Here is a 14853-nt window from a genome sequence, read left to right as displayed (position 1 = left end):
TGACTTCAAACTTAAGACGCTCGTCCCCGAGGTCATCCACAGACTCTGTGCCAAATTTGGTGCGGATCGGCCAATAGGGGGCGCTACAAACCCAAAAACATCAGGTTTCCCAAAAGTTGCTCAGAGTCGTCCTAAATTCGCTGTGCATGATGTGGGTTCCCTCCTGGGGCCGACCGCAAAGTTACCTAATGATTGGTCATGAATACCGCAGCTCGGACGACGGCGCGCGTCCCCGCGATCGCCCCGAGCCCCGCGTCCCTCGGGGCCCGCGGCGGCGGGTTCCGAGGGCGGCTGGGACCGGGATCGCGCGGGGAGGCTTGGCCCCCGTTCATAACTGCTTGCAGTTCTAGTTATTATTAGGGGGCCAAGCCCGCGGGGCCTGGGGACCGCGAATGCAAGGCATACGCGGTTCCCAGGACCAGCGGTGCTGGGAACCCTATTGTAATTGTTCTGATTTTTATTATTATTATTATTATTTTTATTCTTCCGCCACTAAAAGTCCTGCTGCAGGCTAAACCGTGCAAGGTAGGGCGGTGCAATTTGGAGGGCTGGCCCACACCCCCGCACGTAACTCAGACGCAAAAAACTGCACACGTCCGCCTACAGGGGGCGCTATAACCAACGACAACGCGTTTTGGCCTATAACTCCCAGACCGTATGTCGCACATTCAAAAACCTTATATCCAGAGATTCGTTGAATGGAGCTGAGTCACTTTGTAATTGGCCACGCCCACTTCCGCCTAAATAATTTTTTCACAAAATCGCGAAAACTGGAAAACCTGCTTTTTTGAACTCCTCCTAGGAATTTTGTCCGATCTGCACGAAAATTGGCCCGTACACTGTTCTCGTACTCATGAGCTTAAGTTATCAAAAGATTTTTTTTGGGTTGAAAATTCCGCGAATTATTAACGAACAAATTTCCGTAGCTAGCCTTAAAAATGGAAAATGATGCATATCTCGGTCAAAGTAAATGCTATCGACACCAAATCAGAGATCCTTGGTTGGCATGAGACTGGGAGCCTATGAGCTGAATTTGGCGAATGTTGGCTCCTAGGGGGCGCTAGAGATATGGGAAGTTTATATCTCTAGAACGGCTGCACCGATTTCTACCAAATTTGGTCTGTATGAAGGAGGGCCGGTCCTGAGGCCATATCTTCAAGGGGGTCATGACAGGTCAATGTGGGCGGGGCTTATTACAAGATAAACAAAAAAAATTAATTTCTGCCAAAGTATAATACTTAGGGCTTTGAAATTTTATGGGTACATGTAGAATAGGACTCAGATCCCGCCTACCGAAAATCGCGTTTGTGCTCCACAAGGGGGCGCTATAACGCATTTTTGCCTATAACTTTCACATTTTAAATGACACGTTGAAAAATCTTATATTGCCATATTCCCTGAATAGCGCTGGATTTTCTGACGTAGGCCACGCCCACTTTCGCCAAAAATTCCCGTCGCTAGGTCGCCGCGTGTCCGAAACCTACTTTTTGGAACTCCTCCTACAGTTTAAGCGCCATTTGTGCCAAACTTTGCACATACAATGTCTAGACGTGTCTCACCTAAAGTTATCAAAAGAATTGTTGCACGACAAAAAATTCGCTAATTATAACCAAACGATTTCTTGGCTAGCTTAAAAAACACATGTTGTGTCATATTTCGGTCAAACTACACTCTTTTGACTTCAAACTTAACACGGTGGTTCCAGAGGTCATCCACAGACTCTGTGCCAAATTTGGTGCGGATCGGCCAATAGGGGGCGCTACAAACCCAAAAACATCGAGTTTCCAAAAAGTTGCTCAGATTCCTACGAAATTCGCTGCACATGATCTGGACTCCCTCCTGATGCCAACCGCCAACTTACGTAATGATTGGTCAAAGTGGGCGGGATTTATTACAACAAATCAAAATCACCACGCATTCTGCCTTTGGCACTAACAGTGCACACCCACTACAGTGAATACTGCAGCTCAGCGTCAGGCTGTGTCCTGACAATTGCCCTGAACTGGAATGCCGCAGGTAGGACGACGGCGCGCGTCCCCGCGATCGCCCCGAGCCCCGCGTCCCTCGGGGCCCGCGGTGGCGGGTTCCGAGGGTCGCTGGGGCCGGGTCGCGCGGGGAGGCTTGGCCCCCGTTCATAACTGCTTGCAGTTCTAGTTATTATTATTTTCTTCCTCTATTTTTATTCTTCTCCCGATAAAACTCATGCTGCAGGCTAAACCGTGCAAGGTAGGGCGGTGCAATTTGGAGGGCTGGCCCACACCCCCGCACGTACCTCAGACGCAAAAAACTGCACACGTCCGCCTACAGGGGGCGCTATAACCAACGACAACGCGTTTTGGCCTATAACTCCCAGACCGTATGTCGCACATTCAAAAACCTTATATCCACAGATTCCTTGAATGGAGCTGAGTCACTTTGTAATTGGCCACGCCCACTTCCGCCTAAATAATTTTTTCGCAAAATCGCGAAAACTGGAAAACCTGCTTTTTTGAACTCCTCCTAGGGATTTTGTCCAATCTGCACGAAAATTGGCCCGTACACTCTTCTGGTCCTCATGAGCTTAAGTTATCAAAAGATTTTTTTTGGGTTGAAAATTCCACGAATTATTAACGAACAAATTTCCGTAGCTAGCCGTAAAAATGGAAAATATTGCATATCTCGGTCAAAGTAAATGCTATCGACACCAAATCAGAGATCCTTGGTTGGCATGAGACTGGGAGCGTATGAGCTGAATTTGGCGAATGTCGGCGCCTAGGGGGCGCTAGAGATATGGGAAGTTTATATCTCTAGAACGGCTGCACCGATTTCTACCAAATTTGGTCCGTACGATGTAGGGCCAGCCCTGAGGCCATAACTTCAAGGGGGTCATGACAGGTCAATGTGGGCGGGGCTTATTACAAGATAAACAAAAAAAATTAATTTCTGCCAAAGTATAACACTTAGGGCTTTGAAATTTTATGGGTACATTTAGAATAGGACTCAGATCCCGCCTACCTAAAATCGCACGTGTGCTCCACTAGGGGGCGCTATAACGCATTTTTGCCTTTAACTTCCGCATTTTAAATGACCCGTTGAAAAATCTTATATTGCCGTATTCCCTGTATAGCGCTGGATTTTCTGACGTAGGCCCCGCCCACTTTCGCCGAAAATTCCCATCGCTAAGTCGCCACATGTCCGAAACCTACTTTTTCGAACTCCTCCTACAGTTTAAGCGCCATCTGCGCCAAACTTTGCACATACGATGTCTAGACATGTCTGAGCAAAACTTATCAAAAGAATTGTTGCACGACAAAAAATGCGCTAATTATAACCGAGCGATTTCTTGGCTAGCTTAAAAAACACATGTTGTGTCATATTTCGGTCAAACTAAAGTCTTTCGACTTCAAACTTAACACGGTGGTTCCAGAGGTCATCCACACGCTCTGTGCCAAATTTGGTGCGGATCGGCCAATAGGGGGCGCTACAAACCCAAAAAATCGAGTTTCCCAAAAGTTGCTCGGATTCCTACCAAATTCGCTGTGCATGATGTGGACTCCCTCCTGAGGCCAACCGCCAACTTACGTAATGATTGGTCAAAGTGGGCGGGATTTATTACAACAAATCAAAATCACCACGCATTCTGTCTTTGGCACTAACACTGCACACCCACTACAGTGAATACTGCAGCTAAGCATCGTCCTGTGTCCTGACAATTGCCCTGAACTGGAAGGCCGCAGCTTGGACGACGGCGCGCATCCCCGCGATCGCCCCGAGCCCCGCGTCCCTCGGAGCCCGCGGCCGTGGGTTCCGAGGGACGCGGGGAACGGCTCGCGCGGGGAGGCTTGGCCCCCGTTCATAACTGCTTGCAGTTCTAGTTATTATTATTCTCGTGATGACAAATAAATCGCATTTTTGGGGGACTTGCCATATAGGTAGGGCCGCCAAATTTGGCGGGCGCGTCAGTCCCGGCGAAAAATTACGTATTTTAAGGGTCTCGAAAATGGGCGCGGCGAATTGGCTCAATAGCGCCATGTACAGACGAGCCCCGACGGCATGTTTGTCCGACGTGCACGAAACTTGGAACGCAGATAGAACACATCGGGACGCACAAAAAATCCTCTTGGAGCCATGGCCTAAACCCTACAGGAAGTCGGCCATTTTGGACGGCGCGGCCGATTTTGGCGTTTCGCACGTGTCGTATTTGAACGAACTCGTCCCACACGATTCGTCGTATCAGCTTCAAAATCTCTGTGTACCATCTAGACAACATTGTGATCAAAAGTTATTGAAGGTTTACGTTTTTGATAAAGGGCCTGCGCTCCAGGTGGCGGCGAATTTTGATGTCTCGCCATGAAACAGGAAATGGCTATAATTTTGGGGTACATGGTCAGATCTGCACCAAACTTCATGTGTTTTATCAGTGTATGGGCCTGATCACAAATATATGAAAATATTCCATAATTGTCATAGCGCCCCCTGGTGGTGGCAGAAAATGACTTTTTCCGGGTTTTGACATGCTGCTCCAAATGCATTCATTATTTTTAGCTCCAATTTGGTGAAGATGACCTTAACAAGTGGGTGATGCTACATTTTGAAGGGCGTGACGGTCCGGCGAAGGGTGTCGACGCTAGAGAGCGGCGAAGGACCGCGGTCCGAAAAAACGACATATTTGGCAATAACTTTTGTGTGCAAGTTCACATCAGCATGAAATTTCATATGTGTGTGACAGGTCCCGGCCTGAACGTATGATATTAATTTCGTCGATGGGCGTGGCCAAACGGCTTGACCACGCCCTTTAAACAGCAGCCCCCCCGCCACGTTTGACCGACGTGCACGAAACTTGGTACACACGTGTATCACACCCAGACGCACAAAAAAGTCTCTTGGACCCATAGGCCAAACCCCACAGGAAGTCCGCCATTTTTAATTTCCTGTTAAGTTTGGCGTTTCATTTGTCGCGCATTTTAACAAACTCCTGCTAGAGGAAGGATCAGAACGGCTTCAAATTCGCTGGCTACCTTCTGCACTACACTCTCATCAAAAGTTACTGAAAGATATTCCTCAAGTTGAAGGGCGTGGCCATAGTGGGGCGGCGAATGTTGGCGTTTCGCCATAAATTCAATTTTTTAATTTTTTGCTATAACTTCTGTATAAATAGTTCAATTTGCACCACACTTCACATGTCTGATAATAGTCTGGCCCCGAACACACCTATATGAAAATATTCCATAATTCTCATAGCGCCCCCTGTTGGTGACAGGAAATGACATGTTTTACAGTTTGAGGTCCTGATCCCAGCACGTTGACCATATCAAACTCCAATCTGGTCTGAAAAGCCTTAAGACCATGATGATGCTACATCATGAAGATCAGGGCGTCTCGTGAAACGGCGTTGCCCTGGCGGCGTGGCGAAGGTCCATGTTTCGCCAACACACAGGAAGTTGCTATAACTGTACTGTACGTGCTCTGATCTGCCTGAAACCTCACATGTTTATTAACAGTCCCAGTCTGAACATATGGTATGAGTTTCGTTGATGTCCGTGGCCAAATGGCGTGGCCACGCCCATTAACGCGTTTCGCCAAAACACAGGAAGTGGCTTTAACCTCCCTGTACTTGGTCAAAACTGCCTGAAACTTTACATGTTCATTAACAGTCCCCACCTGAACATGTGATATGAGTTTTGTCCATGGGTGTGGCCAAATGGCTTGACCACGCCCTTTGACGTGCGGCGCCGCAAATAGTGAGTTTCGCCGATGTTTACGAAAATTGGTACACATATGTATCACATGGAGATGAACAAAAAAGTCTCTTGGACCCATAGGCTAAAGTCAACAGGAAGTCGGCAATTTTGAATTTCGTGCTCAATTTTGGCGTTTTTCACATGACCTATTTTAACTAATTCCTCCTACAGAAATGTTTCAATTGACTTGAAAACTTGAGTGGACCAACTAGACAAGTGTGTGATTAAAACTTATTAAAAGATTTGGTCAGTGCTAAATGCTGTGGCTGTAGCGTGGCGGCGAATTTTGGCGTTTCGCCATGAAACAGGAAATTGCTATAAGTTTAGTGTAAATTGTCCAATCTGCATCAAACTTCACATGTGTGATAATAGGCATGCCCTGAACACATCTACATAATACTGGGGGCAGGAAATGACAGTGAATTCCTTTCAAAAGTAGTTCACCTAAGAATGAAATTGCACTCAATATCTACTCATTCCTGTGCTGATGTGAGGAGGGATGAGGATCTCCAGTACAATTGTGTGCATGTATTTCCAGTGTCAGAGGCTACAGTTGACAATGAGGCTGAAAACACGGTGTAAATGGTGTCTTTTTGGGTTACATTTTACCGTCGCCTCTTACAGACACTTGAATCACACCGCAGGAGCGGTACGGGGACATTTTGTGGGTTATTTGTGCGCACTTGAGGTCTTCACCCGTCCCTGCATCGGCACGGGGGTGAGCGGGTGTTGAGAGCCGTTTGGTTTTCTGGGGCGGACCGTGGCTTCGGGGCGACGTCGGACGGTCGCGGCGACGCGTGGCCTCTCCGCTCCGGGGCGGGTCCGGCCGGCGGGCGGCGGCCACACACAGAGTGGCGCGGCGGTGCTCGGGCCCGGTCACAGCTGCTTGCAGCTTTAATTATTATTATTATTATTCTGGCAATAGTAAATCGCATATTTGGAGGCCTTAACATGTCCGAAAACTCATGAAATTTGGCGGCCGCGTCAGTCCCGGCGAAAAATTACGTAATTTAGGGGTCTCGCGAATGGGCGGGGCGAAATGGCTCAGTAGCGCCATCTACAGACGAGCCCCGACGGCATGTTTGTCCGACGCGCACGAAACTTGGTACGCAGATAGAACACACCGGGACGCACAAAAAAGCCTCTTGGAGCCATGGGCTAAACCCTACAGGAAGTTGGCCATTTTGGATTTGGCGCCCGTTTTTGGCGTTTTCCACGTGTCGAATTTGAACAAACTCCTCCGACACGGTTCGTCATAATGACTTCAAAATCGCTGTGTACCATCTAGACAACTGTGTGATTAAAAGTTGTTAAAAGTTTCACGGCATGTTAAAGTGCCTGGATGTTATGTGGCGGCGAATTTTGGCGTTTCACCATGAAACAGGAAATGGCTATAATTTTTGGGGTACATGGTCAGATCTGCACCAAACTTCATGTGTATGATCAGTGTATGGGCCTGAATGGCAATATATGAAAATATTCCATAATTGTCATAGCGCCCCCTGCTGGCGACAGGAAATGTCATGTTTCACAGTCTGAGGTCCTGCTCCCACCATGTTGATTATATCAAACTCCAACTTGGTCTGAAAAGCCTTAAGACCATGATGATGCTACATTATGAAGATCAGGACGTCTCGTCAAACGGCGTTGCCCTGGTGGCGCGGCGAAGGTCCATGTTTCGCCATAAAACAGGAAGGTGCTATAACTGGACTGTACATGGTCAGATCTGCCTGAAACTTGACATGTTTATTAAGAGTCCCGGTCTGAACATATGGTATGAGTTTCATTCATGTCCATGGCCAAATGGCTTGGCCACGCCCATTAACGCGTTTCGCCAAAACACAGGAAGTGGCTTTAACCTCCCTGTGCTTGGTCAAAACTGCCTGAAATTTTACATGTTCATTAACAGTCCCAGTCTGAACATGTGATATGAGTTTTGTCCATGGGCGTGGTAAAATGGCTTGACCACGCCCTTTGACGTGCGGCGCCGCAAATAGTGAGTTTTGGCCGACGTGCATGAAAATTGGTACACATATGTATCACAGGGAGATGAACAAAAAAGTCTCTTGGACCCATAGGCTAAAGTCGACAGGAAGTCGGCAATTTTGAATTTTGTGCTCAATTTTGGTGTATTCCACAAGACCTATTTTAACTAATTCCTCCTACATAAATTCTTCAATTTACTTCAACACTGGCCTGGAGCATCTAGACAAGTGTGTGATTAAAACTTATTAAAAGATTTGGTCAGCGTGAAACGCTGTGGCTGTAGCGGGGTGGCGAATATTGGCGTTTCACCATGAAACAGGAAATTGATATAACTTTAATGTAAATGAGCCAATCTGCATCAGACTTCACATGTGTGATAATAAGCATGCCCTGAACACAGCTATGTAATACTGGGGGCATGAAATGACAGTGAATTCCTGTAAAAAGTACTTCACCCAAAAATGAACTTGCACTCAATATCTATTCATTCCTGTGCTGATGTGAGGAGGGATGAAGATCTCCAGTTCACAAGACACTCCCTGAGTTTAAGCAGAAAACAGAACTGTAGTCAAATCCAGCTCAATTGAAGAGTGATCAGTTTTAAAATGAAAAAAATAAACAGAAAAACAAACAGAAAATGCCTCCATGCTGCACGAATGCTGTAATCCTGGAAGGCACTCAGATAACACACAGCATTCTTCTCAGAAATAGTGACTTGTTAGGAACACAGTTTAACTAACTTTCAACAGAGAAGACAATGTCTGAAGACTTTCACATAGAAGAGAAACATCATTTCTTTGCTGCAGCTGTATTACTTGGGCTACAGCATGTGTACCAGCTTCAGCTGTGTGCACGCACTTCCAGTCTTTGAGGCTACAGAATTGTTTAATCTGCATCAAACTTAACATGTGTGATAATAGGCATGCCCTGAACACAGCTACGTAATACTGGGAGCAGGAAAACACTGAATCCCTTTAAAAAGTAGTTCACCTAAAAATGAAATTGCACTCAATATCTACTTATTCATGTGCTGATGTGAGGAGGGATGAAGATCTCCAGTACACAAAATACTCCAAGAATTTCCACAGAAAACAAAACCATAGTGACATCCAGTGCAATTGAAGTGAAGAGTGATCAGTTTTATAATGTAAAAATGAACACAAAAAGCTCACAAAATGTCTCCATGCTGCACCAATGATTTAATCCTGGAAAACACTCAGACAACAGACAGAGTTTTTCCTCAGAAACAGTGACCTGTTATGCATAGAGTTTCCTTAGCAAACTTTCAAAACAGAAGAAAATGTCTGAGCACTTGGACATAGAGGAGAAACAGTGTTTTTTGGCTGCAGCTGTGCCGCTTGGGGAAGAGCTTGTGTACGTGCTTCAGCCGTGTGCATGCATTTCCAGTCTCAGAGGCTACAGTTGACAATGAGGCTGAAAACACGGTGTAAATGGTGTCTTTTTGGTTACATTTTACTGTCACCTCTCACGGACACTTAAATCACACCACAGGAGCGGTACAGAGACAGTTTGTGGGTCATTTGTGCGCACTTGAGGTCTTCACCCGTCCCTGCATCAGCACGGGGGTCAGTGGGTGTCGAATGCCGTTTGGTTTTCGGGGCGGACCGTGGCTTCGGGGCGACGTCGGACGGTCGCGGCGACGCGTGGCCTCTCCGCTACCGGGGCGGGTCCGGCCATCGGGAGGCGGTGGCCAGCCCCCCGAGTGGCGCGGGGGTGCTCGGGCCCGTTCATCGCTGCTTGCAGCTTTAATTTTTCATTGTTATTGTTACCAGCTTTCTGTATTGTGTTGTGTACTTTGTTATGGACCTGAAATATGTACAATTTTGTTGAATAAAATTAAAAATATATATATATATCACAATAAAACAAAAAATAACATAAATATAATAGAATAGAAAAAAAATGCAAAAAAGAAAACATAGAACACAACAGAATACTTAAATTGTATAAGACAAGAATAGAAAATAATAGAATAAATGTCAAAATGAAGAATACAGAGTAGAAAAACTAAGTCAAGTTAACAAACCAGAACGGAATAGAAATCCTGCTGACTTCATATAAAATTAATAATAAAGCAACAGATTTGTGTATAAGAATCCAGCTACATCACGCTATATTCACCCCCTGGTGTGCTCCTTCATGTGATCACACTTTAAGAAAACAATCAAGGTTGTGTTTGTGTTTTACACACGATGCATGTGGTGTAATGAAGCGTCATGGCACGTCGCTGCCAGCAGGGGTCGCGGCACACCAACATGTTGCTGGTCAGGGAGGTAACATGAGAGGTGTGATGAACCTGGGATGTATATAGGTTCCTGAGCAGCATCGATAAAAGAGGGGAACACCTTGAGAAAGCCGCAGACGAGCCGCTCCGGAGCCACCGGCCGGATGGAGACGCAGCAGCGGAGCGCGGCGCGGCGCGGGGCGTGTGCGGCGCATGTGGACGCGGGCGAGCCAGGCAGCACACCGCAGGAATGTGTGCAGTTTACAGGCAAACACACATGCTCGGACATTAGTCTGTGTAGTGCTCTTGGCCGTTTTTAAGTTCTCTTTGAGAATAATTGGAGATACGTGGCCACATCGCCACTGCGCCCCCCGACGGAAACCTATAATTGGAGCGGAGCCAGTGACGCGCTGAAAATAACCAGGTTACCAAGAGCACCGGTCCATTTTGGGGAGGGCCCAGCACGAGGGCGCAGCACCATATATCAGCTCCTCCAGCTGTTTGGGAATACCCTGCTCATAATGTGCTCGTGGCTGCAGCATGGCAAGCAGGAGCAGCCGTCCTCTGTCTGTCTGTCTCCCGGGTTGTCTCTTCCCAGACTGGATATTGGGTGAGTGACTGCGTGCTGCTGGTGGTGGGTGCGCACTGGGGACCTCTCGGTGGGAAACGCAGAAGATTTTTTTTTTCTTGACGGAGGGAGGGCGGGAGGAGGGAGGGGGAGACTGGCACAAGGCGCGACGACACTGTTGCGTCTGCATGTTTTTCTCCTTGGACAGAGGGGGGAAGATAGGCCGGGGGGACTGTAAGACTTCTTCCAAGAGACAATTCGTTCCCCCCTCCACCCCCCAAAAGGATAATCTTGCTAAATTTGGGATGCGTGCAACACCAAGTGATCAGATATTACTGGGGCGGCGGTGCTGCTGGTCCTGGCGCGTGGATGGACGGTTAAGTTGAACTTCGTTCACAGACGCGATCTTCTCCAGACGACCAACCAGCCAGACAGACAGACAGTCGATCTGCGCTTTTTACGCGAAGTCTCCATATGGCACCGGGATGCTGACACCTGCCCGGTGCGCAGGTAACCACAGCCGGGCAGCATCACCTACTTCTCCAGACCGACGGGTATGTATCGGCGTGGTCACATTCCTTCATTAGCTCGTCTGGAAGTAAAATCCGGTGGTATAAAAGACATTTTCCAGAATCCAGAGGTACACCTTTGGAGTTTCATCCTCATAGAGTCCCCTGCGATGGGGCTGATGATGATGATGGTGTGTGTCAGAGGCTGGGTCTTTGCGGGCAAGGTGAGTCCTCAATTCGTTCAACTGGCCTACAAAGTCCCAGTTTCTGGCTCATGTGACCACCAAGTTAGAGAGAATTCACTTCTGAAACATTTTATTCTATTAAAGAAAAGGAAATAGGGAGCAGATGGGAAATCCTGAGGAGAAATAGTGAAATTTTAGAGATAAAGTCTCACAGAGGTTGGTGAACGCACCATTTAATACCACTGACCGATAATGTGATCAATGGTAGTTTTGGGGGAACATAATGGGATATTAATAGACTCAATACAGTCCAAAGGTAATATATTACACTTATTTTTTAAAGACATAATATGTGAGCTACACAAGGAATAAAAGTGCAAAAGAGGACCATGTTTGCAAACAGCTGCAGGTACTTAATCAGAGGAAATGTAAAAGCAATCTAAAATTAACTATTTAGTAGTTCAGAGAATCAAACAATGAATGTCAATGCAATCATTCTCCTAAACCTTTAATTGGCCAAACTTGAGTTTTACATGGAGTGTCACAGAAAACCAGAGCAGAGGTACTTTCTGTCTGATGCACACAATGATGAACAAGTTTCACATGCCATTGCTCCAGAAAGAAAAAAAAACAACAACAAAAAAAAAATGGCTCTGCATTTTTCTGCTGGCCTCATTCTGTTACACAGCTCTTGAAAAATAGTTTTCAAAACAAATCATCGTTTGGGATTTAATCCAGCCCAATCAAAAAATAGGCCAAAATAGAAAACAAGTTAAAGGGAAACTTAGTTAAGTTATTGAATTAATCTCTCTTCAAAGAACACACATGATAAAAACTTAAATTAGCTGCGTTACAAGCAAATTACTCACATCCTCTGTGAATTCAGATGAGCAATTTAATCCAAAGTTGAATCATTGCTACGGAAGCACACAGCTCAAACTTCATATTAGCATACTGAAATTAATAAAAGCAGACAAAGTAGCTATACTCTATTATGTCGAACAAGTGTGTCAAGTGGGGAAGAAGTTGTTTTGGAGGCCTGTTTCTATATCTGTCCTGACCCTAGCATGCCGTACATACCTCACTAATGAATTTAGCATCCTGACACTAGATGCTTTATGTAATTAATAGAGCGGAGGGCCGTGGTGGCATATCCGTGCTGCAAGTGACACATAGGTAAGACATTCGCTGAAGCATGGGATTTTTATTTTAAAAACACAAGACCTCGGTGATTATTAAAACATGCCTAAAAACGGTTGTGTAAATGACTCCACTGACATCGACCTCACAGTTCCATTAATCTTTCCGTCAGTTTTATTTATGAAAAAGTTAATGTACTTGATCATAAGTTATTTGCAGACCATGTATAACAGATCAGTGGCAGGTCATTTGTTTTTACGAGCCCGTTATTTCTTGTTAGGTCTCTAATAAGTTGTGCGGAAAGTTGACAACTCTAATAGTAGTCAAGTAGGCCGACCGATACTGGATCGATATTAGGTTAAAAAAAATTCTGCTATTGATATATTGGACAATATTTTTGGGGCAGAATGTAATATATAAAATACAGAATATATACACATATCTTTTTTGTAATAATCTCTCCTAAGTTAACAGTTGTAACAAAGATATGTAAAGGAGGCAGGTTAGTTTACAGTTTAACATTATTGTTCAAAATGATATCAGGGCGTTGAAACAGTAAACTTTCACCTGTATTTTTAATAATTATAAATAACTATAAATAAAAAAACAAACAGAGCTAAATATATGTATATTAGGGCTGCATGATATAGTAAAAAAAGAGTTGTATTTCAATTGTGTTGTGATCCAATTAGTGAGAATGATCATTTTTGCATCACAGTTTTCATTTTCATAGATGATGTGACATTTGTTGGAGTCTGCACCAAACAAACATGTTTGTTACATCAGCAGAACAAGATTTTAGGTCAGTACACCTCTGTAGCTCTGCTTCGTTGTTATGGCGTTTTATCACATTTTTCATTTCTCAACAAAAAAATCACAAAAAAGATCACATATACAGCAAATACTGCCTATAAATCTACAAAAAAAAAATCTGCATTATATGCCATTAAAGAAAAGGTTTCATATATGCACATATTGGGCAGCATAATATACCGATATACCTATAATATCAGTCGATCAATATATTGGTCAGTCTCTAGATCTGATCAAATTCCCTGTGACTGTAAAAACCTCACTGCTAATTTCTGTTAAAAGCAGGAAATATAGATGTCTGCCTTCTCTCTGATATAATGGAATTAAATCACACTTGGCTTGTGGTGTTCAAGGCGCCAAAAAATACAATGAGCAATGTGTCTCTCCAGAAATCAGGACCCAGTTACTCAAGATAATCCACAGACTTTGTTGTGAGCAGTTTCATGTAGAACTGTTTTCTTTCTATGATAGAATCTACTGCAACTACTTTCTTTATGCGGTAGAATCTACCAGAACTACTTTCTTGCTGCTAGCAAGAAAGTGAAAAGAAAACAGCTCCTACATGAGACTGCTCACAACCAAGTCTGAGGACTATCTTGAGTAACCAGGTCATGATTTCTGGTAAGAGACATGGGTAAGACATTTTTCAAATTGATTTTTCCGGCCCTTTGAGCACCACAGGCCGAGAGCCATTTAGTTCCGTTATATTTGAGAGAAGGTGCTGGCCGATATTTCCAAAATTCTACAACTCACATTAAAACAATCTAGACGGATAAATAGCGCTACAAGCCAGAGGAAAAATATGTACTTTTTGATTTTGGGGAGAACTGTCCCTTTAAAATCAAACGGAGAGAATAGATGAAAATGTTTCCACTCAATAATCATCACTGATTCCCTCTAACGTAGCCTACTAAAGCGGGATGACACATCACAGAAAGCAGATAAAGTCACTCCGGCCAAAAGCTCTCCATATATGCTGCAGGAGAGCACGAGCCAGTGAGCGGGTATGAGAGAGCAGAGGGCCTAGTAAGGGAGGCTTGGTGGAATGAGCCTGGTTTGAATAAGCAGCATGGCTACGGGGAGCTCTGGGATAGTCACCAAGTGTGCTGATTAAAGTTGTGATATTAAACAGTGCTGGCTGCCGCCGCCTGCCAAGCCTCTCTCAGTGGCATTTCACATTGTTTAAAAGGCCCAATCGGACTCATCTCGCCACTTGCTGCTGCACAGCGTTGCTTACATCTTTTTATTTTCCACCACGGCTGTCTCATATACCGTCCTCACGGCGTTTGTTGTGAGACTTACTTTAAATAGGCTTTCCCTGCATTTCCCCAGTTTGTTCTGTGCGCAGGGGTCACTGGGTTCATGTTCATGTTATTGTGAGCATCATATAGAAAACTCTGCTGGAAAGCAAAAGGCTTCAGAATGTGTTTACCTTTTCTGTGAAAGCTGAACTCCTCTAATGAACACGCGGAGAGTTCCTTCTCGGAAATTCTGCTCTGAACTCATTCAACCCCCTTTAAAAACGTCACTGCAAAACCCAATAAAACTCTGCCATTATAAATATACAATTCATAAATACTGGACGGCATGCACGTTTTTTTGTAAAATATATGACCCAGGCCCCCTTCAAAAGGTCAAACTTCACACGCTGTGGTCACTCCAGGTTGTTGCGTTTCTTCAGCAGCGA

This window comes from Lutjanus erythropterus, chromosome 3 (genome assembly GCF_056507025.1).
Source record: "Lutjanus erythropterus isolate fLutEry1 chromosome 3, fLutEry1.hap2, whole genome shotgun sequence".
Taxonomy (NCBI): domain Eukaryota; kingdom Metazoa; phylum Chordata; class Actinopteri; order Lutjaniformes; family Lutjanidae; genus Lutjanus; species Lutjanus erythropterus.
The sequence above is the reverse complement of the archived record's forward strand: the minus strand, read 5'-3'. Positions refer to the sequence as shown.